Raw genomic sequence first — 25,161 nt, 5'->3', positions numbered from 1 at the left:
TAGGATAAGTGCCAAAGTCTTTGTCCCAATTCTCTTGCAACACCTTGCATGTGTGCAATGCAATTTTCTCTTCTACTGACAATTCTATCATATGGTCTGCAATGGAGAAGTTGTTGTCATGGATGAGAATTTTTGAATGTGCAATGTGCTTTTGCAGTGCATCCATATTTGGGAGAATCATATTCTAAATATCTATCAATGTTAATCTTATTCTTGCTTCTTCTTTTAGCAGTTCTGCCTACTTATCTATCAAGAATTTGATCTTGTTGAAGTGGGTAGAGCTTGAACTCATGTCAAGTTACAATTTTTGTGCACTTGCCTTTAGATCCTTGTTAATCTTTGAAAATTTATCTCTTATTTCTATTGTGAAAATTGATGTATCGCAAAGTTTACAAAAAGGTAAAGATACATTAATGCAAGAGATTTCTAGAGAGCCTAGAATAGTAGATAATTCTACTTGATGAATGGAAATTTGTTGAGCAATAAGTTCTAAGACTTTATTCTTAAACTTTTTCTTAGCTTTCTACAATAATTTGTCATGTATATCCAAATCTTCATTATATTTATGGACTGCTTCTGCTAATTGATACAAAATTGGTTGAGAAATATCAACCTCTATGCCTAGAACCTCTGCTAGAATATTTTTAGCATCCTTGACTATTTTAAATTCCTTGTTTCTTTCCTCTCTAAGCCTATGCTACTTGGCTTTCTTTTGAAGAAGTTCTCCAAAAAAATGTATCTAATCTAGATTTAGATTTGAGATGTCCCATTTAGGAATCATAATATCCTCATCAAGATCTATATCTTCTTCCTTCTCTTTGCCTTTTCCCAAAAATTTTGTGCTTGGTTGATGCTTGGTCTTAACTATCCTTGCACTTATTACTTACATGGTAGGGATGGAAACAATTTTTGAAATGGTAAAACTCATTGAAATAGTGGATACTACACTCATTAAAATACCAGTAGTAGAAATACCTAATGTGGCCAAAACTGATGTAGAAGGAAGAGCATGTTACTTGGTAGATGAAGTGCTTGGCACTACTATCAATGAAGTACTGAGCTAGACTAGTGTAAAGATTGGTTGAGTGCTTGTGATTTTAGTGCTGGTCATAATCAATCCTACTAAAGCTATCTTTGAGCTTGGTGTTTTCAATGTTTTTCTTGGAGAATGAGGAAGTGAGGCTATGACCACTACAACAATCTTTATTGGGTTAGTCTCCTCAATATCTTGTACATCTTCCTTAGTAGCTTCCTTACCCTATTCTTCTTCATCATCTACATTATCAAAATGAGTGACTTCTTCATTATCAATCTCTTCATCTTTCTCTTGATCATCATTATCATCCTTGTCACTTACACTAACTACAAAATCACTCAACTTGTGAAGAAGATAAAAATTCTTCCATGTGTTTGAAGTATTCTTCACAACATGCTCTATATCCTTCAATAGTATAAGACAAATATTGAATCTCAAAGTTAACTTTTCTTTATTTTTCTTTAGAGATTCCTTCACATCCTTGGCATGAGTTACCTTAGGGTCTACTCATATGTATCTTTTTCAGTTTTCATTGCATGCTCCCATTTTGGCTTAATCTTTTCCATCAAAGCATTAGGAATTTGATGAGCTAGCTAATTAGGGGAGTACTTCCACTTACCCATCTTGGATATTAATATATCTTCTATTTTCTTCTATGCCTTTGCAGTCTCAGTCTAATATTTTAGTACCTTGAAATTTTTAATGCTAGATCTTGATTCTAATTCTTTCATTCTTTTGATGGAGACCTTTTTAAGATTATGTCTCCTCCTTCTTTGTCTTCTTTCTTTACGGATGATCTTGTAGTGAACATAGTAGTAGATATCTTGGCAAGCTTGGTAATGATTACCTTATATTTCTTCTTTAGTCACTCTTCTTCCTCTGACTTCTCTTCATCTTCTACTTCTTCATCCTCTCCTTTGTCTTTAGTTGATAGAAGAGTGGGACTAGTTTTCAATTTGGCAATTCTCTTCTTTCCCTTGTTGACTACCTAAGGAAGTTTGATTTCCAATTCAATTATGGCCTTTGCCTTAGTATAGGTGCCAAAGTAAGTAGCCTTAGGATCAATAGGCTCATTTATCAATGCCTCAATAATGTCTTTAGTTTTATCAATATTCACCTCATATCCTAGATGTTTTATCCATGCTATTCTTGGCCTAACTACATGAATGTACACTTTGTCATTATCAACCATGAAACAAACATCATCTTTTTAATCCTCAACTAACTTTCTTGGAATCTTGAATCTATTATTCATATTTTCTTTAAATGCATCAAATTAGTTGTCCATAATACTTTGATAATTCTCTCCCATTTCAGCAATGTACTCATTAATTTGATATAGAACTGGTACATCTTTCCTCTAAACTACTATACCTTTTGATAGGAAGAACTTCTAAACATAGAAAAATAAAAAAGTCAAGAGTAAGCTGAACTTACATGGATTGTTTTTGGAAGTTTCGATGCTCTCCATGTTTTTGTTGAACTGATTCAGAAGTAACTCAACAAGGTCAAGTGATAGATTATTTTTTACCACCTTGTATGCCAAATCAACTGCTTCACAAGATACATTATTCAATCTACTTGAATGGTAGATTTTGTGGGTGATGACATGTATGTCAAAATTCAATTCCATGTTAGTGACACAACTTATCTGCATTCCCCTTCCATCCCACTCAACAAGGGTTTTCTTCTCCAGTGTAACCCAATATAGGGTTTTAGTCATTTTTACCTTTGTCAATATGGGAAGATAGGTGATCTTGTGGATCATCTTCTGAGTTATCAAAATTGGTTTCTCCAACCATATCTAACCATTATGCCCATGGCTAAGGATAAATCTTATCCATTTTACTTGGAAATCTCATTGCATATGAGAATGTGAGTTAAACATTTTCTCTTGAGATATTGATGCTCAAGTTTCAACACACCATCAATGCATAACTCCTTTAAAAATTCATCCATCTCTAGTGTTCTAATATCTTGAATAGCACATTTTAAATGCAAACAAATATCATTAATTAATAATACATTTGGAGTAATTTGCAACTGTGCTCCACTCAAATCTAGGGTTTCTGCAACTATAGGAGTCAATTTTAAATCTAGTACCTTCCATTCTACACGTCAAACCAATGTATCTAAACCTTTCTTTGACTTGCTATTGGTGGATGCCATGTTCACTCAGTAGGGTTTGAGAGAATATGAAAGCTTTTAGTAACAATTTGTTCAAATCACTTGAATGCTCAAAAGATCATTTTGCACAAATAGCTCTTGAAAATTCATAGTTAGACATGAATTCAATTTACCCTTTTTATAAAATTTTTCTTTTTGATTGCCATAAATGCCTAGTATGATTGTTTGCTCAAATGATAGACTGTCATCCAATTTATTTACATTGAATACTTGGTAGTCTTCCATGACTCAGTAACCACACAAAACTTAGTTACTCCTGACCTTTCTCAGTAGAGTTTGTAACCTAACTTTGCTCAATAAGAATAGTAACTTGGTTATGACTATCATCTATTACTCAGTGATCCCTTTGCATCTTGAATTCTAATATGGATCTTTCATTCTGTCAACTAGAACTAATATTAGATGTCTTCTTTAGTATCGTAGTTCTAGTTCTCCTTTGAGAAATCAAGTGGAAATGGTGGAGTCACCCAATTCTTGAGTGACTTGATCATCATTGCTTGAACTTTAATTTTTAGAAGATTTTGGAACTCATTGCCATCTCATCTACTTTTTTATGTTATCAACTTTTGCCTTCTTTTCATCTTCAATTCTTTCAGTATTCATATAGTTCTTGGCAAGATGACCAAGTTCTATACAAATGAAACATCTTTTGGTAGTATCTCTTTTCCTCATGTGATGTTTCTTACAATTCATTTCAATGTGTCCAAATTCTCCATAGTAATGACATCTGCACCAAGTGTTATAGTCCCAAACAAATATAGATTTTACAATCTATTATGCTAGATTCAATATCTTAGTTTTGCATTCTAATGACTTGTGTTCATGCTTTTTCCATTTATGACATTTGTCTTAAAATTTTGGTTTTTCTTTGCATTCATTTTCTCTATGACCATGTTGAATACAATTGTAGCATTTTCCATTGAATTTTTCTTTCCCATTACTCCAACATTTGTTTGATATATGACCTACCTTACCATAGTGACTACAAGTAGGTTTTTGATTCTTTTGATCTCCTTTCTTGGATGATTTTCCTTCTTTTGTATATCCAATTCCTACGTTTCCTTTTTGTCTATAATAATTTTTCTCATTCAACTAATTCATGTCTACTTGAGATTTCATTACCCTTTCATTGGTTTTTCTGTTAGTGGTTAGATCATTTTTAAATTTTTTATTCGCTAATCTTAGATTGATGATTTATTCATTTGCATTGATGAGCTGATCAATGAAGTCTACTTGTTGAAGGGATAGGTATTGAATTTGATTGTTCTTTCCTTGTATCTCTTATCTTATCTTGTTTTTCTTTTCTATGACTTCACATAATCTGACTAACTAAATTTCTTTCTCTCTTCTTAGTTTTCTTACTTCCTTTTGAAAAGTACTATTCTTTTCAAATAGTTGTTTGTTTACTTCATCAGCTTCATCTGAATTTCTTGAATGGATGTCTTCAATTCTTTCTTCAATGCAGAGTTGATCATTCATCTAGGTTGCAAGATCTTTTCTTCTTTTCATGGATTGAGAGAGTTACTCTTTTGCTTTCTTGACTTGTCCAATAGCCAATTCCAAATGTAGCTTATCATTGTTAATAGCCTTGTCAAGTCTGAATACCTCTATTGCCTTTGATCTTTGCTTAAGCTAGTAAAATTTTTCTCTAAGAACCACAAAGCTCTAATACCAATTTTTGGAAATATTATGATAGGCTTAGTTAGTGAGAGGGGAAGGGTGAATTAGTAACTAATAAAATTTAATCCTTAGTTAGCAATTAATCCTTCATGTGAATTCTAATCTAATTGCATGCATGAGAAATAGAAAACATTAAAGCATTCATAACACTTTTGACACACAATTTGGTGACCCAAAAACCTTCTAAATAGAAAGTAAAATTGGGGTGGGGATGATAACCCACAAGATTTAGTACTGTAGTATAAAGTTGGCCTATTAAGGCTTACAATGATCACTTCTAATGCTCTTGCCTATTAGGAGCAATAAGGACTACTAGGTCCACCTTACAAAAGGATTTACAAACATACAATAAAGTATACACTCAGTAAAGAGATTTACACAAGACTATTAGGTCTACATTATTAAAGGATTTAATTGATCCAACTATTAGGATGAAGCAATGGCTAATCTCTTATCTACAACTTGGTTTGTTGAATGAGATTCCTTTGAGTAACAAATCACCTTACTATGATAGATAAATCTTATGTGCTCTTTATACTACTATAGCCTTTGTAATTCTCCCTTTTGCTCTTCTCTAATTATTACATTACTTCCATTACATTTTCATTCTTTGGATGTGACATAATACATTACATATATACCAATTCAATTTATAAATTAAAAAGTTGGCTAAAATAAAAGTTTACAAAAATATTACAAAGTCGGCCAAATAGTAGAAACTCATAAATCGAAGACTAACTTGGTGAGGTTCTAATACTTGGCATCCACTGTCAATGGTTGACATCATCATGCACTAGGTAGACATAGAAGCTTGATCTATACTGATCACTTCCAAGTAGTCTTGAATTTAGTCTATACTAGTGACTTAGTGAATACTATGAAACTTGGCATATAAACTAAATTATTTGATTCACATTGCATAGCTTGGCCAATGCTATCACTATAAGCTTGGTATAAACTTAGTCACTTGATTAACACTAAATAACTTGGTTAACACTAGACTCGTATCATGTCAACTACAAACTTAGTAAGAACTACACAACTTGGTTTGCACTGGTAAACTCAACATACACTAAAATTCTTGGTTTACACTACTAATCATCAACATAGTAGTAACTTCATAGCACAAACTAAAAATTGTCCAAAGGACTCAGTAGCAACTGTAGAACTTGGTAGCAATTAAAATGCTTGGTTAACATTGTTAATAGTACAATATGCTTGATAGATACATACAATCTAAATAAGTATATGTCACTAATAACAAACATGACTAGAATATCAATACATTATAGAAGAAAAACAAGTTGATATGTTAGGATAAGTATAACATAGTGAATTTGGAGAAGACTTGGTTGCCAAGATTTTATTTTAAGATCAAGGGTTTGACATTTGAATCTAAGGTTTGTGACCTTGTCCACAAGTTATGACAGTGATTGTTCTAGTTGATGGGATAGAGGAAAGAGGATAAAGTATAGTATGAACAAATATTTTGCAAGGAATAGTTGAGAGATCAGTTGGACAATGAAGTTTAGTGGTCTTTCCCCAAAATTTGTTTGGACAATGGGTCCTTCCACCTTCTACAACTCCTAATAGGGTTGGCACAACTCCTAATAGGTTTGGAATCTCCTAACAAGGATTCAAAGTATCTTAATAGGGATTCTTATGTACTAAATGTGTTTATAGAATCCTAACAAAGTCCATCTTCTAACAAGGAATATATATCAATATATCTTTGTGGGCATCATTCACATCAAGGTTTTCCCTCCGATCAAGGGATTCCCTAGTTAACAAATCTATTGTAATTGTGTATGTACATCTTGTAATGGTTGTTGTTTATTTTGATTGAATGGTTAAGTGATGCAGGAGCATCTAGAGGTATAAGGGCAATCCTATGTCACCCAAAAAAAATATACTTAGACTTAGTTTATGTTTCATGTGTTTTCATTTTTGGACACTCGTTTGGGTCAAATAAAGGTTCCAACTCTCACAGTTACACTATTAGTGTTCTAGGTTAGAGTATTTGAACACCTTGAGATACATGTAAATGCCTAAAAAATAGGAGTATGTAATTAAGGGATAATTTTGGTAAATTAGAGGGTGTAAATTTTCTCAATTAATGTAATTTTAATTTAGAGTATTCTAGAAAAAGAATTAGGTCAAAAGGCCCCACGGTTTGAAAGTTATCACAATTTTTTGATTTCTAGAGACCTCCTAAGAATACTTCAAAGTCAGGTTAGGGGCATTAAATGACCTTGAATAGGGCCAAAAAATGGAGGATGAGTGAAGCTGGTCCATAGGGCTATAGAGCACTTCAAGAGCTTTTCAAAAATGTAAACGGTTTGTCAATCGAAGCTACGGTTCAAAAGTTATGCCTCCTAGAAGTTTAGTTACCATTTTTGGATTCTTCTAATTTTGTGCTGACTTCTAATGTGACTTTTGGAGCCTTCTATTTGGTCGGTGGATGCCAACTAGCACTTTCTAGAATGTATTCCTAATCCTTAACCCTTTGGGGTCTATTTAAGAACATTTCTAGCATTGTAAAAGGCAGTTCGGAGTGGAGTTTGAGAGAAGGTACTGGGAGAAGAATTTATCTCCAGATTTATGCTATTGTAAGCCCATTGGGCATGTTTTGGAGTCTGTTTCTCTATACTAAAGTGTACTAGCATATTTTCATAGTTAATAAAATTTTTCCTTTCCTATTGTGTCCATTTTTTGCTTGGTTTGTGTCCCCATCAAGTGGTATCAGAGCTAGTTTTCTTGAGTGTGTAGATAGAGTGCTGACTGTGAAGCAGTTTGCACCAGGACTGTGTGGTTGTGGGTTTGAATTGAGAAGATGCCTCCATGAAGAGAGCATGGTGGAAGGGCTGGAGCTATTAATCCTAAGGAGGTTAGATCCCTCCAAAGGTAGGTACAAGCATTGCAGGAGGAGCTCTGTAGAGGAACAAATGTTACTGCAAGTGATGAAAGTGAGGACGACAATGAAGAAGAAGAAATTGGACCAGAAGGGGAAGTTGACAAGGAAGTTCTAAATCAGGTAGAGGAAAGGCTTTTTAGGGCCATTACTAAGTTTGGGAAAAGACCTACAATTGATGTGGGTGTATTTTCAAGAAATCTGAAACCAGATGAGTTGATTGACTTGATCAATAAACTGGAAGAGTACTTTGAGTATGAGGATATCAGGGACCCAGATAGGATTAAGTTTGCAAAGGCCAAACTGAAAGGCCATGCCAAAATCTAGTGGCAAGAGGTTCAATTGGAAAGAAATAGAAGAGGAAAGGATAAGATTACAAGGTGGGATCGCATGGTGGACAAACTAAAGAAGCAGTTCATTCCTATAGACTACAAGCTTGATTTATTTAAGAAGATGCATGGGTTAAAGCAAGCAAAAAAATTAGTCCAAGAATATAAAGAGGAGTTTTATCGACTTCTAATTAGAGTGAGGAATGAAAAAGAAAATAAGGAGAAGGTTTCTCATTATATCAGTGGGTTGCGACTAGCATCCAGGAGGAATTAAGTCTGGTAAGAATGACCCGTTGAGGAGGCATACTAGTTTTCCCTATGAGTTGAAGAGAAGCTAAATAAAAGGTTTGAAGGGAGACAAAGAGGGCATGCTCAAGGAGGAAGGGGTAGTGGTAGGTCATCTGGAGGCTGAAATGAGACCCAAAAGAAAAATAAAGATGTGGGTACTAGCAGGAACCAAAGGAATGAGGGTTTCAATTGCTCTCATGATCAAGACTTTGGAAATTAGAGAGGAAGAGCTAGAGGATGTGGACAAGGAAGAGGAGGTTTTCATGGTACCTATTTCCATTACAATGAAGAAGGTCATCATGCCTTTGAATGCCCTCAATGACAAGGAAGGACAGATAGGAGAGTTGAGGGTCAAGCTAGGGTTGCTCATGTGGATGAGGATACACAATCTCACATTCAGAGGATGTAGAAAGAAAAGAGACTTTAGTAAATGAAAGGGTCCTACTAGATGGTGAGATTGAACTAGGACAAAGGATGAATTTATTCCGTACTAGGTGCAAGTGTGAGGATAAATGTTGTGATGTGATCATTGATGGTGGTAGCACTAATAACTTGGTATCAGAAGAGATGGTCTCTAAGCTGAAGCTCAAGAGGGAGAAACACCCCCAGCCCTATCAGATTTCTTGGGTGAAAGATGATCATAAGGTCCTAGTAAATGAACAATGTTTAGTGAAGTTTAAAATTGGGAGTTACCATGATGAAGTTCTCTGTGATGTTATTCCAATGGATGTCTACCATCTATTGTTGGGAAGACTATAGTAATTTGATAGGCATGTAGTACATGATGGTCATGCAAACACCTGCTCTCTAACAAAGGATGGAGTTCACCACAAACTGAAGCCCATGAAAAAGGAAGGGGAAAAGGTATGTAGAAGTGCTAAGATTTGTCTTGTTGATGGAAGGAAGTTTTTAGATGGCATGAAACATCAGTGTATGTGTTATGCTTTGATTCCTAGGAAAGATAAAGAAGGTAGTAGTGAAATACCACTTGAAGTTTCAGATTTACTAGGTGAGTTTTGAGATATCATCTTTAATAATGTTCCAGAAGGATTACCACCAGTAAGGAAAATCAGTCATCAGATAGATTTGATCTCAGGAGCTAGTTTTCCTAACAAGGCTACTTAGAAGATGACTCCTACTGAAATTGAGGAGCTAAATAGATAGGTCCAAGAGCTATTGAGGAAGGGCTTTATTTAGGAGAGCCTGAGTCCATGTCCAGTACCTGTAGTACTAGCACCAAAGAAGGATGGAGAGTGGAGGATGTGTACAGACTCTCAAGCTATAAATAGGATAACCATCAAGTATTAATTTCCTTTGCCAAGAATGGATGATCTTATGGATTGCTTGAGTTGAGCTCAATACTTCACAAAGATAGATCTCAAGAGTGGCTATCACTAGATATGAATATGAGAAGGAGATGAGTGGAAAACTACCTTCAAGACCAAGGAGGGTCTTTATGAGTGGTTAGTCATGCGCTTTGGATTGATGGATGCCCCAAGCACCTCCATGCGGCTTATGAATGAGGTACTTAAGAAGTTCTTGGGAAAATTTGTTTTTGTCTATTTGGATGATATTTTGATTTTCAACAAGACTTTGGAAGAATATTTATTGCATATTCACAGTGTCCTTGAAAGGTTAAGGGAAGAGAAACTGTTAATTGATCTGAAGAAGTGTATCTTTGCAAAAAGGGGGTTAGTCTACTTGGGGTTTGTTATATCACTTGAAGGTCTTAAAATGGATCCAAAGAAGGTAAAAGCCATCTTGGAATGGCCTACTCCAAGGTCTACTACTAAGGTAAGATCATTCCATGGTCTAGTTAGTTTTTACAGGAAGTTCATTAAGAATTTCAGTGGCATATGTGCAACCCTGACTGACACAATAAGAGGGCATAGAAAAGAGTTCAAATGGACTATGACAGCTACTAGAAGTTTTGAAATGCTGAAGAAGAAGGTGATAGAACAACTTGTGTTGGCACTTCTAGATTTTAGAAAGGTGTTCCAAGTGGATTGTGATGCTAGTGGCAATGCTATTGGAGCTATATTGAGCCAAGAAGGTAAGCCTATTGCATATTTTAGTGAAAAATTGAATGATGCAAAAAAGAAGTATTCTATTTATGATCAAGACTTCTATGCAATAGCTCAGGCCTTAAAGAAATGGAGGCATTATTTATTGCCAAAGGAATTTGTTTTATATACTAATCACCAGGCATTATAGTACCTAAATAGCCAAGGTATATTGAATCAGAGGCATATGAAGTGGGTAGAGTTCTTGCAGAGCTATACATTTGTGTTGAAGCATAGAAGTGGAAAATTTAACAGGGTTGTAGTTGCACTAAGTAGGAGATAGTTGTTGCTTACAGTAATGCAGGTTGAAGTAGTTGGGTTTGATGAACTCAAGAATCTGTACCCTGAGGATCCTAATTTTTCTAAATCATGGAAAGCTTGTAAAGAGCTTGTTTCTATAGATAGAACCAAGTGGCTAGACTATTTGATTCAGGGTGGTATGTTGTTCAAGGGCAGTCAATTGTGCATTCCAAGGAGTTCCATGAGGGAAAATCTGATTAAGGAGAAACACAATGGAGGGATGGTAGGACATTTTAGTAGAGATAAGACCATTGCCATTCTCAAAGAACATTATTTTTGGCTTCAAATGTCACAGGATGTGAAGAAGTTTGTACAAAATTGCTAGGTTTTTCAAGTGGCCAAGGGATTTAGTCACAATACTGGACTATATCAGCCATTGCTTGTTCCATCAAAGCTATGGGAGGACATAAGTATGGATTTTGTTCTTGGATTGCCAAGGACACAAAGGGGTAATGACTCAGTATTTGTGGTGGTTGATAGGTTCTCCAAAATGGCACATTTCATTCCATGCCACAAAACTCATGATGCTATCCATATTGCAAACTTGTTTTTCAGAGAGGTGGTAAGACTACATGGTCTCCCAAGGAGTATAGTTTCTGACAAAGACACTAAATTTTTGGGGTATTTCTAGAGAACATTGTGGAAAAATTTGAGGACAGACTTGAAATTTAGTTCCACACATCATCCACAGACTGATGGATAGACTGAAGTGGTAAATAGAAGTCTAGGCAATTTACTAAGATGTTTAGTTGGGGATAAGCCCAAGGGGTGGGATTTGATTCTACAACAAGTAGAGTTTTCTTACAATAATTCTGTAAATAGGAGTACTAGAAAATCACCATTCCAAATTTTATATGGAAGTAGCCCAAGGACTACACTAGAATTGAGGAAGATAGAGCAAGGGGAGAGGACAAGTGGAGAAGCTAAAGAATTTGCTGAACATATCAAGCGTCTACATGAGGAGGTCTAGGCACACATTACCAAGATGAACCAATAGTATAAAGCTAGGACTGATCAAAGGAGAAGACATAAGGAGTTTCAAGTAGGGGATCTAGTCATGGTACACTTAAGAAAAGAAATATTTCCAGCCGGTACTTACAACAAGCTAAAAATGAAGAAATTTGGCCCCTGCAAAATTCTGAAGAAACATGACTCAGGAAATGCATATGAGGTGGATTTTCCAAATGGTATTCACATTTCTCCTATCTTCAACATTGTATACTTGACAGAGTATCATTATGATGGTGCAGATGAGGAGCTGATGTTAGAGCCATGTCCAATTCCTACTTCTAAGAAGGAGGAGATAGAGGAGATTCAAGATAGTTGTGTGGGTAGGAGTACTAGAAATAGGTAGTATGAAGAGTATTTGGTCAAGTGGAAAGGATGGCCGATAGAGGACTCAACTTGGATATCAGCAGTTGAGGTTTCCCATTTGGGATTTCCTCTACCATTCATAAAGTGACAGGGTCACTTTTCAATCTACACTGGGTGTCTGATGCAGGAGCATCCACAGGTATAAGGGCAATCCTGTGTCACCCAAAAAAAATTTACTTAGACTTAGTTTTTGTTTCATGTGTTTTCATTTTTGGACACCCATTTGGGTCAAATAAAGGTTCTAACTCTCCCAATTCCACTATTAGTGTTCTAGGTTAGAGTATTTGAATACCTTGGGATATGTGTAAATGCCAAAAAAATAGGAGTATGTAATTGAGCCATAATTTTGGTCAGTTAGAGGGTGTAAACTGGCCGAATGAATGTAATTGTAATTTAGAGTATTTCAAAAAAAGAATTAGGTCAAAAGGCCCCACGGTTTGAAAGTTCTCGCAGTTTTTCAATTTTTGGAGACCTCCTAAGAATGCTTCAAAGTCAGGTTTGGGGTGTTAAATGAACTCAAATAGGGCTAAAAAATAGAGGATGAGTGAAGCTGGTCCATAGGACTATAGAGCACTTTGAGATCTTTCCAAAAATCTAAACGGTTTGTCAATCAGAGCTATGGTTCAAAAGTTATGCCTCCCGAAAGTCTGATTATCATTTCTAGATTCTTCTAATTTTGTGCTGACTTCTAATGCAAGTTTTGGAGCCTTCTATTTGGTTGGTGGATGCCAACTAGCACTTTATAGAATGTATTCCTAATCCTTAACCCTTTAGGGCCTATTTAAGAACATTTCTAGCATTGTAAAAGGTAGTTCGAAGTGGAGTTTGAGAGAAGGTACTGGAAGAAGAATTTATCTCTGGATTTATGCTATTATAAGTCCATAGGGCATGTTTTGGAGTTTTTTTCTCTACACTAAAGTGTACTAGCATATTTTCAAAGTTAATAAAAATTTTCCTTTCCTATTGTGTCCATTCTGTGCTCGTGTTGTGGCCCCATCATTAAGATTAATTAAGGTTGATAAATGTTTTAATTGGATAACTTAGTCACCCTCCCCCCCCCCCCCCCTTAAATTAGTTATGTTGGTGGACTATTATTTCTAACAATTGGTATGAAAGCATCAGGTCCTTGAAGAATAAGCTTAATAGCTTTGGGAGATCGATGGTGAGTTAAAGATAGTCCTAAATCTGATGGAGGAAATTTTGACACCTAGATGATGGAGCTTCTTGGTGAGAGATTAGAATTGTGTATAGAATTGACCATTGAGTTTTGGATAGAGACACAAGTATAGAGAAGTCTAGTTTCAAAGAAGATATGAAGATTAAAGAAGGTACTAATCTACTAATGAAAAGATAAAAGAAGGTACATGATTTTTTTCTTTTTGGACATGTAATGAGTTTGGTCATTTATCATCTACATGCCATAAGAGAATAAGAAAAATTAGAAAGAGCTCACTTTCTAATGAAGATGAAGAATTTAAAGCAAATATGGAAAGATTCTTGAATGATTATGATGATAAGAGTGAATTGAAAAATGGAAGTCTTAGAAGAGACAACTTTCATAATTATTATTGATGAAAAGTCTCATACTAAAGAGAAGATGGTAGATTATAATTCTAATGAAGAAGAGGATAATTCTAGAATTATTAGATAGAATGATGAATTATTCTTTGAAACTAACAATGGTTTGTAGAATGAAGGAGAGACAAGGTAGGAACAAAGTTTAGAACTTAGAACTGAGCTAAGATTTCAGATAACAATTCCTACTTCTGGTAAGAATATGACAAAGAATCATCCACCAGAGCATATCATCAGAAATAGAGATAAAGGTGTGATGACAAGAAGTAGAAACAATGAAGAACTATGACTAATATCTCAAGTAGAACCAAAGAATGTAGATAAGGCATTCAAATATGACTACTGGAAGCAAGCTATGAAAGAAGAATTGAATCAAATAGTGAAGAATGGCACATGGGAATTGGTCCCTAGACTAGTAGATAAGAATGTGGTAGGAACAAAATGGGTATTCAAAAAAAAGATGAATGAACAACTTAAAGTTATAAGGAACAAGGCAAGATGGGTATGTAAAGGTTACTCACAGCAAGAAAGAATAGACTATGATGAAACCTATGCTTCTGTGGAAAGAATTAAAGTGGTAAGGTTATTCTAAGTGTATGCAACACATAAGAAATTCAAAGTGTATCATGCGGATGTTAAGTCATCATTTCTAAATGGAGAACTTGAAGAAGATATATACATAGAACAACCTAGAGATTTTCCATTAACATATGACAAGGACATGGTATGCAAATTAAAGAAAGCATTATATGGCTTAAAACAAGTACCTAGAACTAGGTATGCAAGGTGTTGGCTCTTGATTTAACAATTTTGAAAATAACCAAGAAACAAGACTAATACATCTAAGGTTAGAAAATTCCTATGATGGATGTACTTGACTACAGTCTTGAGCCAACTATAAGGATGATTCCTTCTTCTTTAAGCTTTTTTAGACGTAGGAAAGTGGATCTTAGATTCTTTATATGGTACTAGTGTAAAGGCATACAAATGAATCTAGAAAATAGATAAAATCCCTTAATCTTCTATGTTTATGCAAGCATTCATGGGTGAAATAACTAATAAAAGAGCACATGAACCTAATAAACCAAGTGAGGGAAAACTCTTTCAATTCCTTAAACATAAAGGGAAAAGATATTCAATTAAAGATTTGTATCTCAGCATAACCCAGGTATGCAACAACAGAGAACATGCACTCTCCAAGCTGACCAGTCCCCTATCCATTGGGCATCAACTAAACCTTAACATATAGATGGATACTTGAAGTATACTCATATACTCAAACATATGATCTATCTATTTAACTTTCAAACAGATGTCAATCTTCATTAAAACTATCATACTTATGGTAATATTCTCCTGGTGTAACCCACAATTCTATCAATGTAAATAAGCATTTGCATGGATCTTTGTTCCAACAACAAATTCATCCTAACATACAACATTAAGGGATTGCAATTAAGTTTAAGCTCTTCATTCTCAAACATGAAACATTACAGCTAATAGAAGAAGGAGATGATAATCAAAATGAAAATAAGAAGGTTGAACTCTTGCATTAATTTCCTTGAAACTAATACATCATCTATATGTCAAAATTCAATAAATACTAAATGAATGACTATATATTATGAATGCTTCACAAGAAATACACTACTACTTTTCATAATAGAAGAACACTAAGAAAATGGTATCACAACTCTCAAAATTAGAGCCAACCTTGTGGTTTGACAAGTTATAAAAATTGAAACCGTTACAAAGAGAAAAGAGGGAGAATATATAGGAGAGAAGATATTTTTAGGCTTTGGAAGCTGAATTTGACATGTGTCCCATTGAAAATGTCTTCAATTTGAAGTTTGTTGAAACTAAACTTCCTTTAATTGCCTACCACCAAAAACCATAAATGAAGCAAAAAATATTAGATATATCTCACTTAAACAATCAGCAAAATATCTCATGGAGAAAATATGAGGTATAAATCAAATCTGCTGGAGGCTCAAAACTTGATTTTGCTGGTCACATATGCTTTTGCCATGAAATTCATCTTGTGTTGTTGCCAAAAACATCATTTACAACCAACTGCATTTAAAACCATCAAGTCTCCCATTAAGACTGATGATGAAATCACATATGATGAAAATCTAATTATATCTAATTGCAATTTCATCTGCAACAATAAATTTGCACTTTTCATTGAGAAGCCACCAGAAACACAAATCTGCCTATAGTCGGTCATGGTTAAAACTTGCACAAAAATTGATCCTAGAAATGAAAAGTTCATTCTTTATCAATTCCAATGCTATATCATACTACCTATTTCTAATAAAAATCATGCCTCTAAGACCAAATAAAAAATTTATCTCCCAAATTGAACAGAGCATTAAAATGAAAAATAAAACTATATATTTGAAACTATATAATATTATTCAATTTATAATTCTTTCAACATTTGCATGTTGAATATGTCTAAACTTTTAATTTTTATTCATTTTCTCTTACTCCCCTTGCCACTTGTCCATTTCTCATTCGCCATAGCACCTAGCGGGCCCAACACTTATTATGTATTTGAATTATTTTAATCTCACCATAGCACTGTGAACCACCAAATTTTGCCTTCCACCCATACACTCAAGTATCACCAGAGCCCTTTGAAAATCGTTTTACACCCTTAAACACACAATGAACATATTAATATTTTATTACTATTTCAAACCTTCTCCCATAGCATTGTATGACCTTATTTATCTTCTCGTGATCACATGATTGGGCATATTTTGTAGCATCATAAAGTCTCCTAACTTCATCTTCCACTTGACATACTAGTAGTCAAACTAATGAAAACTCTCCATCTGTAACTTTTCTTAACTACTGGTGCTTTAAACTAGACCCACTAATCCTTGATGACATGTGTTGTTGAGTCGCTGCCTCATTATACATAAAGAGTAAGCATGTTTCCATAGCAATGAAGTGACAACCATAGATCTGCATTTAATCTGAAGGTGAGGAAGCTACATTACATTCAAATAACTATGGTGGATCCCTTGGTCACCATGTTGCACGGGGTAAACAATGCACAACTTCTGATAGTGACTTGGTGACAATCATTGATTTGGTCTTTGATTGAATAGAGGACATTGTTTCATTTGACTTCTGACATGGGCGTGATAAATCTTCCAACCTAGCACACATCAGCCCACCTTGGTTGCACTTGGTCCCACTTTATCACATGTCATGTTAGTGCTTCCTCACATTGCTTAAATTTCCTTCATTTTCTTAATGTAGGTAAGTACCCTCTATTGATCTTAACAAGATTGATGGTGCATCAAAATATTTTCCATTTAGGATCCAATTAGCCACACCAACCAATAAATGTAGTAATTTTGTGCCAATGCATGAACCTTTGTTTTGTGTCAACTATTTGACAATTTCCAACTATTCATATTACACTATTACCACTCAGAGACTGTAGGCCAATGAACTCATCATATTCCACATGTCTTGTAGACACTTGCTCACATTATCTAACTATCGATCATCTTCACAATGTGGGTAAGTGCCAACCGTTGATCAATGCGGGTAAGTGTCAATCGTTGATCTAGCTTAGATCAATGGCAACATAATATGAACCTTTTTAATAGTTTGAAATAGAAGTAATGACATTTTCATGGACACATGTCCATAAGGTTCTTTTCTGCATTATAAAAAACATTTGCATCTTAATCAAGTGGGGATTGGGGAAGTGCCAACCATGAATCTCCCTTTAGATCTACGGTGGATAGAAAACACATTAAGGTCTGCACATAATACTTCACCTATCATGATCTTGGACAAGTGTCAACATAGTGCTTGCCTACATTATTTAAACTTCAATCAAATTCATCAAGCGGTAAAACACCCATCATTGATCTAGCTTAGATCAATGGTGGAGAAAAATTGAATGCAAAGTGTCATCCTTATTAAATGGGTTGACCAATGACATTGCTAGAAATTAGAACGTGCACTAACAAGCACTAACAACTCTATAGAAAAGGTCTAATGCATCTGACAATCTACAGACTTTGCAACACACTAAGATTCAAACATTAGTGAGGGGTACATGGTGCAAAGGCACTTGCTACATTGCTTAAATTCCTTACACATCCTTAATTTGGGAAAGTGCTAGCCTTTGATCTTATCTCAATGTGATGGTAGACATTTTAATGCATTTTTAATCAAATTTGTGGGTCCCTCCTTTATTTTCCTTGTTCACTATGTTGCTATACATAAAACTTGAGCAACTTCCTATGGCGACGTAGTGATGAGAAATGATCTTGTAAGGATTAGACAATGGGAGACAAAAGGAAAAAGACACTTGGGGGGCAAAAAATATTTAAATAGGACATAGAATATTTGATATTTGAAAAGCTTCAAACTAGAATAAATTTAAAAGGAATGCAAGACTTAGGGTTTGATAGAATTTTCAAAGGTTATTAAAATGCAAGGCCAAAGAATCAAAAACCCTAATCAAGAAAATAATGAATTCAATTTTGATTTTTAACGTAGGATTTGGAAAAACTTATTTTGTAAAAATTAGAGCAACAATGGTTCAATCTGGGAATGCATGTCCCTTGTAGGCATGGCAAGAAATCAGATCTCTAGATGAAGAAGACCACTCAAATTTTCTCTGAACAAAAATTGAAAGCAAGGAAACTATTCTAATTGTATAAGATGGTGACCCCAAGCCAATGAAAAGTTTTCAAAGCTTCCTACCCCTATCATATACCTAATTTTCATTAACATCTTCTTGAGGTAAACTAAAACTTTGACTTACATCAGTTTCACCACACACATCAAATATTCACATTAACAGATTAGGTGAAACAAAACCATTTTCATAGTGGATATAAAAACTAGAATTACTTCCTTCAATCTTGCTCACTATGAAATTGTGAATCAGCATGCTCTTAAATATAAAAAACAAACTGAAAACCATCATAAACATATGACAAATGCATGCTATCAAGAGGAAACACAAAATGTTCATATTCCACTTTGTTCACCAAGTTGCACATGTTGAGAAATTGCAACTCATCTTGTGTATCTAGGTGTGAGGCTACATAAAATTTGATCCCTACCTCTTTGCAATCATATTACTCATCACATCAAATTTATCACTTGTTGAAAACTCTTCACATTGAAAAATTTGGTTAGTCACCAAATCTAAAAAACTATTCTAAAAATGCTGATCTAGAATATGTTGATCACAAACTTTGTCTTCATCTATAAAACTATTAGAGTAGACCTTAGAATTTGTAAACTTACCATTAGACTAATCATTACTGTATATGAGCAATGTTAGTATGCTAATAGAAACCAAATTTAAATAAAGCTTCTACAAACTAAACAAAATTCATAAACTTCAAGATAGACTAAGATGAACTCTCAATTGAGAATATGAGCCATTAATGGGCTCTCTCAATGAGAAGATCTCTTGTTGAGTAGCTTTGTCTAAATAGATAGGATGTATGCTCAAGCTTATGCTTCAAAAAGGGCTTCAAATGGAGTTGGAATTTGGGTGTGAGTGTATGGTTTTGATGTAAAATGGCTTCTCAAAATGGCATTATGACTTTACTACATGGATTGTGTTATTTTGCAAAGGGGAAGGATCCAATTTATAGGCAAGAGGCTTGAGGGATTGAGGGCTAAGATGCAAGGATGGGAAAAAGCCCATGGAGGGCTCAGATTGCATGAGAGGAGAGCACATGGATTGTGCTTCCTTACAACCAATCAAGGAGTGACACATGTCACATGGTGAGAGGATGGAGGAAAGGGGAAGGATGAGTCAACAAAGGAGGCTCAAGGGATAAAATCTTCATAAAGACCCTTCATAAGTGCTTTGTAAGAACATTTATGACTTTGTGGGCTTTATAAAGTTTTGTGGTTGAGATATTTTGAGGGAGATGAGAGCAATTTCAACTTGGACTTGATTAGGAGGGTTTTAATCTTGCTTAGGCTTGTGCAAATGATTAGAGGATGGATTAGGATGGTTTAGGATTAGCTTAGGGATAGGCAAGTGGATGGCATTTAATGAGGGTGGGTGAAGGAGGAGATATTTGTTAACTTTGGCTTGGGTTAGTAAGTCTTAACCCATTTTTAGGGAATGTGACAAGGTTAGGAGGGGATTAGGATTAGGTTTAATGACATCTTCTAGAAGAGTCTAGACTTTGGATGAGGATGAAGACTTTCTAGAAGAGTCTAGAACTTCCTAGGATAAGATTTTATGAAATAAATAAAGTTTTATTTATTTCAAGGGTTTGGGTTGAGGAGATATTTATTAAAATATTTTTAATAAACATGACGATTAATATTTAATCTTGATTAAATATTTTGAGTTGGGATTAGGGGTAGGAAATGATGGGATTAGCCTTTAATCGAAATTAAAGAAGGATTAGAAGATTTTGGAAGAGGTTAGTGGTCTTAAGGAAATTGGCCAACTTTTGGGGAAAAAATTAATTAATTATTTATTTTGGGATTTTTGGTCAATTTATTAATTAAATAATTAATAAATAAGGAAATAATGTTTAAATAAGATTTAAACATTTTTGGGAGGGATTCCTTAGTTAAATATTTTTAATTAAGATAAAGGGATTTAATGGCATAAAAATTAATTAATTAATTAATTAATTAATTAATGATGATGTCATCAGGGATTTTTTCAAAAATTAAAAATATTATTTTCTAAAGGATTTTTAGGTGTCTACAATTACAAGACTTGTCAGAGTAAAAAGGAAACTCGAAATTAACAATAGGATTTTCATTGTTTTCCTCTTCATTCAAAGTATCAAAACATATTGTAGTACAATCACCAACATGAGAAAACCTTGAGAAAATAGAAAACTTCCCTCCAAATACATCTCCCACATCTAACAAGTCATTATGTGCACATACACCATTATGTGCACATACACTTGAGGTATTATTATATGCACCTCCTAAAGTTGATAAAGATCTTTCAGATTTTGTATCTTTTTCCACATCAAACATTGGGGAAGTGACTTGACTAAATGAAGAAACACTATGAGGGAAAAAAAAAAAAACATCCTTAGAAGTTCTTACAATTTTTTAAAACTCACAAGCCAATAAATCTAAAATCTCATTAGGGCTTAGGAAGACTTCCTCACAAATCTTCTCCTAGCTATGATTATTATCTAGATGATATGAAGAACTCACAATAGCAGCAACATTAGTACAACAATCTAAAATATCAGAATCATTATAATTCTCATTCCTATCATAGAAACCAACACCTCTACTACTATTACAAATTTCCTCAAACCCATATTCATTGTCACAAGACTCATTTTCAATTTCATAGCCATCTTCTTTATGTTGGTTTCAATCTTCTGATTCATTAAAAGTTGAATCCATCTCTTCACATTCAAAAGATAGGTAATCATTATTTATGGATTCATTACATTCATGATTACCTTGACTTTTAGCACTTGCACTACCATCATTAGCAGACATAATATGAACACTATCATTATCACTTTCCATCTCCCTAATGAATCTCTCAGCTTGTAAAAGCTCTTGAAATCTTATAGGTGTTGGCCAATTAACTGAATCAGGTGCTATAGTACCTAGGAAAACACTAGGTAGGGAAGATTCCTCTAGTTTAGAATGCAAGGGCATCATACTAACTGCTGATTTAAACTTTATATAAACTTGTTGAACATTTAGACCTTGAAAATTTCCCATTTTCCCCTTGATTATACTGATAATCACATTGTGGATTTTCTTATTCAACATAACAATATTACTAGCCACAGTTTTCAAACTATCAAAAAATTGTAGACTAACCTCAGACCTGATGTCTAAATCCATCTTAAAATAAAACTTCACCTTTTCTTTAGTGCTAAAATTCACTAAATAGAGGTACTAATTTTAACATTCAACTTTCATGAAAATGAAACTCATGAAAAGCAAAATACCTTCAGTGTTGATACAAAAACTTTCCTCTACTGAGTTTGGCACTAGTGTGAAGTGAAATTCCTCATGCCATTTATGAAACCATTGTAGAGTTTCCACATCCTTGAAGAGGACCAATAAATCATAACAATGATTTACTATAAAACATTCAAATTTTTATAATAGTAGGAACAACAACATTGAACCTTAATAAAGAAAAACTTCTTTTCCAAGAAACTATCAAGAGCTTCAAATCTGTCCATACAATTGAAAGTCTTTCAACTTTTGAACATAAAATCAACCAGGATACACTAGTACATAGACAAAGTCACCACTCATAAATGAGAAATAAAACAAGATTTGTTACTTGAAAAAATCTGAACCAAATTTTCAGTGGTAGGAGAAATACAAATCATCAAACCACTCTTATAGATTTACAATCTTGAAAATAGAGAACAAACCATGCTTGTTCATTCTTGACTCTAAACATTGCAACACTTTGAAAAAACTTCCAGGCTAAACTGATTGATGATGGAATCACTAGTGATAATAAAATCTTTCTTCAACCTTCAAAGTTGTTGTTGTCCTAGATAAAACATCATTGGGAGACATGAAACTTTAGCATGACCTTGTTGCTGATAACAAACTTTACACATACCTTTCTTGTAATTGTATTGAATCACCTTTTAGATTGCAATATTCCCTAGTACAGTCACCATTTTGTTGGCTAACTTAGATGGGAGAAACCATGCCAAAATAAAAAACTAAAATATATAAGTTTATACTAGACATTCTTGTCCTTTTAACAATGAATTACTTCACATTGTCCCCAACAGAGTTGCCATTTTGTTGGCTCCTGATTTAATAGTTTTGAAAATAACCAAGAAACTAGACCAATACATCTAAGGATAGAAAATTCCTATGATGGATGTACTTGACTACTATCCTAGTCCAACTATAAGGATAAATCCTTCTTCTTCTTTAGGCTCTATTAGACCTAGGTGGGAGGACCTCAGATTCTTTATATGGTACCAGTGTAAAGGCATACAAATGAATCTAGAAAATAGATAAAATTCCTTAATCTTCTATGTTTATGCAAGCATTCATGGGTAAAATAGCTAATAACAAAGCACATGAACCTAATAAACCAAGTGAGGGAAAAATCTGAACCAGATTTTCAATGGCAGGAGAAATACAAATCATCAAACCACTCTTATAGATTTACAATCTTGAAAATAGAGAACAAACCATGCTTGTTCATTCTTGACTCTAAACATTACAACACTTTAAAAACACTTCCAGGCTAAACTGATTGATGATGGAATCACTAGTGATAATAAAATCTTTCTTCAACCTTCAAAGTTGTTGTTGTCCTAGATAAAACATCACTGGGAGACATGAAACTTTAGCATGACCTTGCTGCTGATAACAAATTTTACACATACCTTTCTTGTAATTGTATTGAATCAGCTTTTAGATTGCAATATTCCCTAGTATAGTCACCATTTTCTTGGCTGGCTCAGATGGGAGAAACCATGCCAAAATAAAAAACTAAAATATATAAGTTTATACTAAACATTCTTGTCCTCTTAACAATGAATTACTTCACATGGTCCCCAACAGAGTTGCCATTTTGTTGGCTCTTGATTTAATAGTTTTGAAAATAACCAAGAAACTAGACCAATACATCTAAGGATAGAAAATTCCTATGATGGGTGTACTTGAATCTATTCAATTAAAGATTTGTATCTCAACATAACCCAAGTATGCAACAACAGAGAACATGCACTCTCCAAGCTCACCAGTCCCCTATCCATTGGGCATCAACTAAACCTTGACATACAGATGGATACCTAAAGTATACTCATATACTCAGACATATGATCTATCTATTTGACTTGCAAACAGACATCAATCTTCATGAAAACTCTCATACTTATGGTAATATCCTCCTAGTATAACCCACAATCCTATCAATGTAAACAAGCATTTACATGGATCTTTGTTCCAATAGTAAATTCATTGTGAGATACAACCTTAAGGGATTGCAATTTAGTTTAAGCTCTTCATTCTCAAACACAAAATATTAGAAATAATAGAAGAAGGAGATGAGAATTAGAATGAAACTAAGAAGGTTAAACTCTTACATTAATTTCCTTGAAACCAATACATCATCTAGATGTCAAAATTTAGTAAATACAAAATGAATGATTATATATTATGAATGATTCACAAGAAATGTGCTACTACTCTTCATAATAGAAGAACACTAAGAAATTGGTATCACAGATCTCAAAACTAGAGCCAACCTTGTGGTCTCACAAGTCATAAAAATTGGAACCTGACTGGTCTCACAATCCTCAAAAAATTTCTAGAGAATTGGAACCCTTACAAAGAGCAGAGAGGAGGAATGTATAGGAGAGAAGATATTTTCAAGCTCTAGAAGCTAAATTTGACATGTGTCCCATTGGAAATGTCCTCAATCTAAAGTTTGCTAAAATTGAACTTTGTTTATCTACCTACCAACAAAAACCATAAATAAAGCAAAAAATATTAGATATATCTCACTTAGACAATTAGCAAAATATCTCATGGAGAAAATATCAAGTACAAATCAAATCTGTTGGAGGCTCAAAACTTGATTTAGCTGGTCACATCTATTTTTGCCGTGAAATTCATCTTGTGCTATTGCCAAAAATATCATTTACAACCAACTATATTTAAAACCATCAAGTCTCCCATTAAGACTAATGATGAAATCACATATGATGAAAATCTAATTATATTCGATTGCAATTTCATCTACAACAATAAATTTACACTTTTCACTGAGAAGCCCACGGAAACAAAAATCTGCCTATAGTTGCTCATGGTTAAAACCTACACAAAAATTGATCCTAGAAATGAAAATCATACTACCTATTTTTGATAGAAATCATGCCTTTGAGACCAAATAAAAAATCTGGCTCCCAAACTGAACATAGCATTAAAATGAAAAATAAAACTATATAGTCAAAACTATATAATATTATTCAATTTATAATTCTTTCAACATCTGCACGTTGAATACCTCTGAACTTTTAATTTTTAATTCATTTTCTCTTACTCCCCTTGCAACTTGTCTATTTCTCATTTTCAATAGCACCCAGTGGGCCCAACATTTATTATGTATTTGAATTATTTTAATCTCACCGTAGCACTCTGAACCTCCAAATTTTGCCTTCCACCCATACACTCAAGTATCACTAGAGCCCTTTGAAAATTGTTTTACACCCCTACACATACAATGAACATATTAATATTTCAAACCGTAAAGTCTCCTAACTTCATCTTCCACTTGACATGCTGGTAGTCTAACCAATGAAAACTCTCCATTTGTACCTTTTCTTCACTATTGGCACTTCAAACTGGACACACTAATCCTTGAGGACACGTGTCATTGAGTCACTACCTTGCTATACAAAAATAGTGAGCATG

The sequence above is a fragment of the Cupressus sempervirens genome, chromosome 11 (genome assembly GCF_028749045.1).
Source record: "Cupressus sempervirens isolate cs-2001-9-10 chromosome 11, ASM2874904v1, whole genome shotgun sequence".
Lineage (NCBI taxonomy): Eukaryota > Viridiplantae > Streptophyta > Pinopsida > Cupressales > Cupressaceae > Cupressus > Cupressus sempervirens.
The sequence above is the reverse complement of the archived record's forward strand: the minus strand, read 5'-3'. Positions refer to the sequence as shown.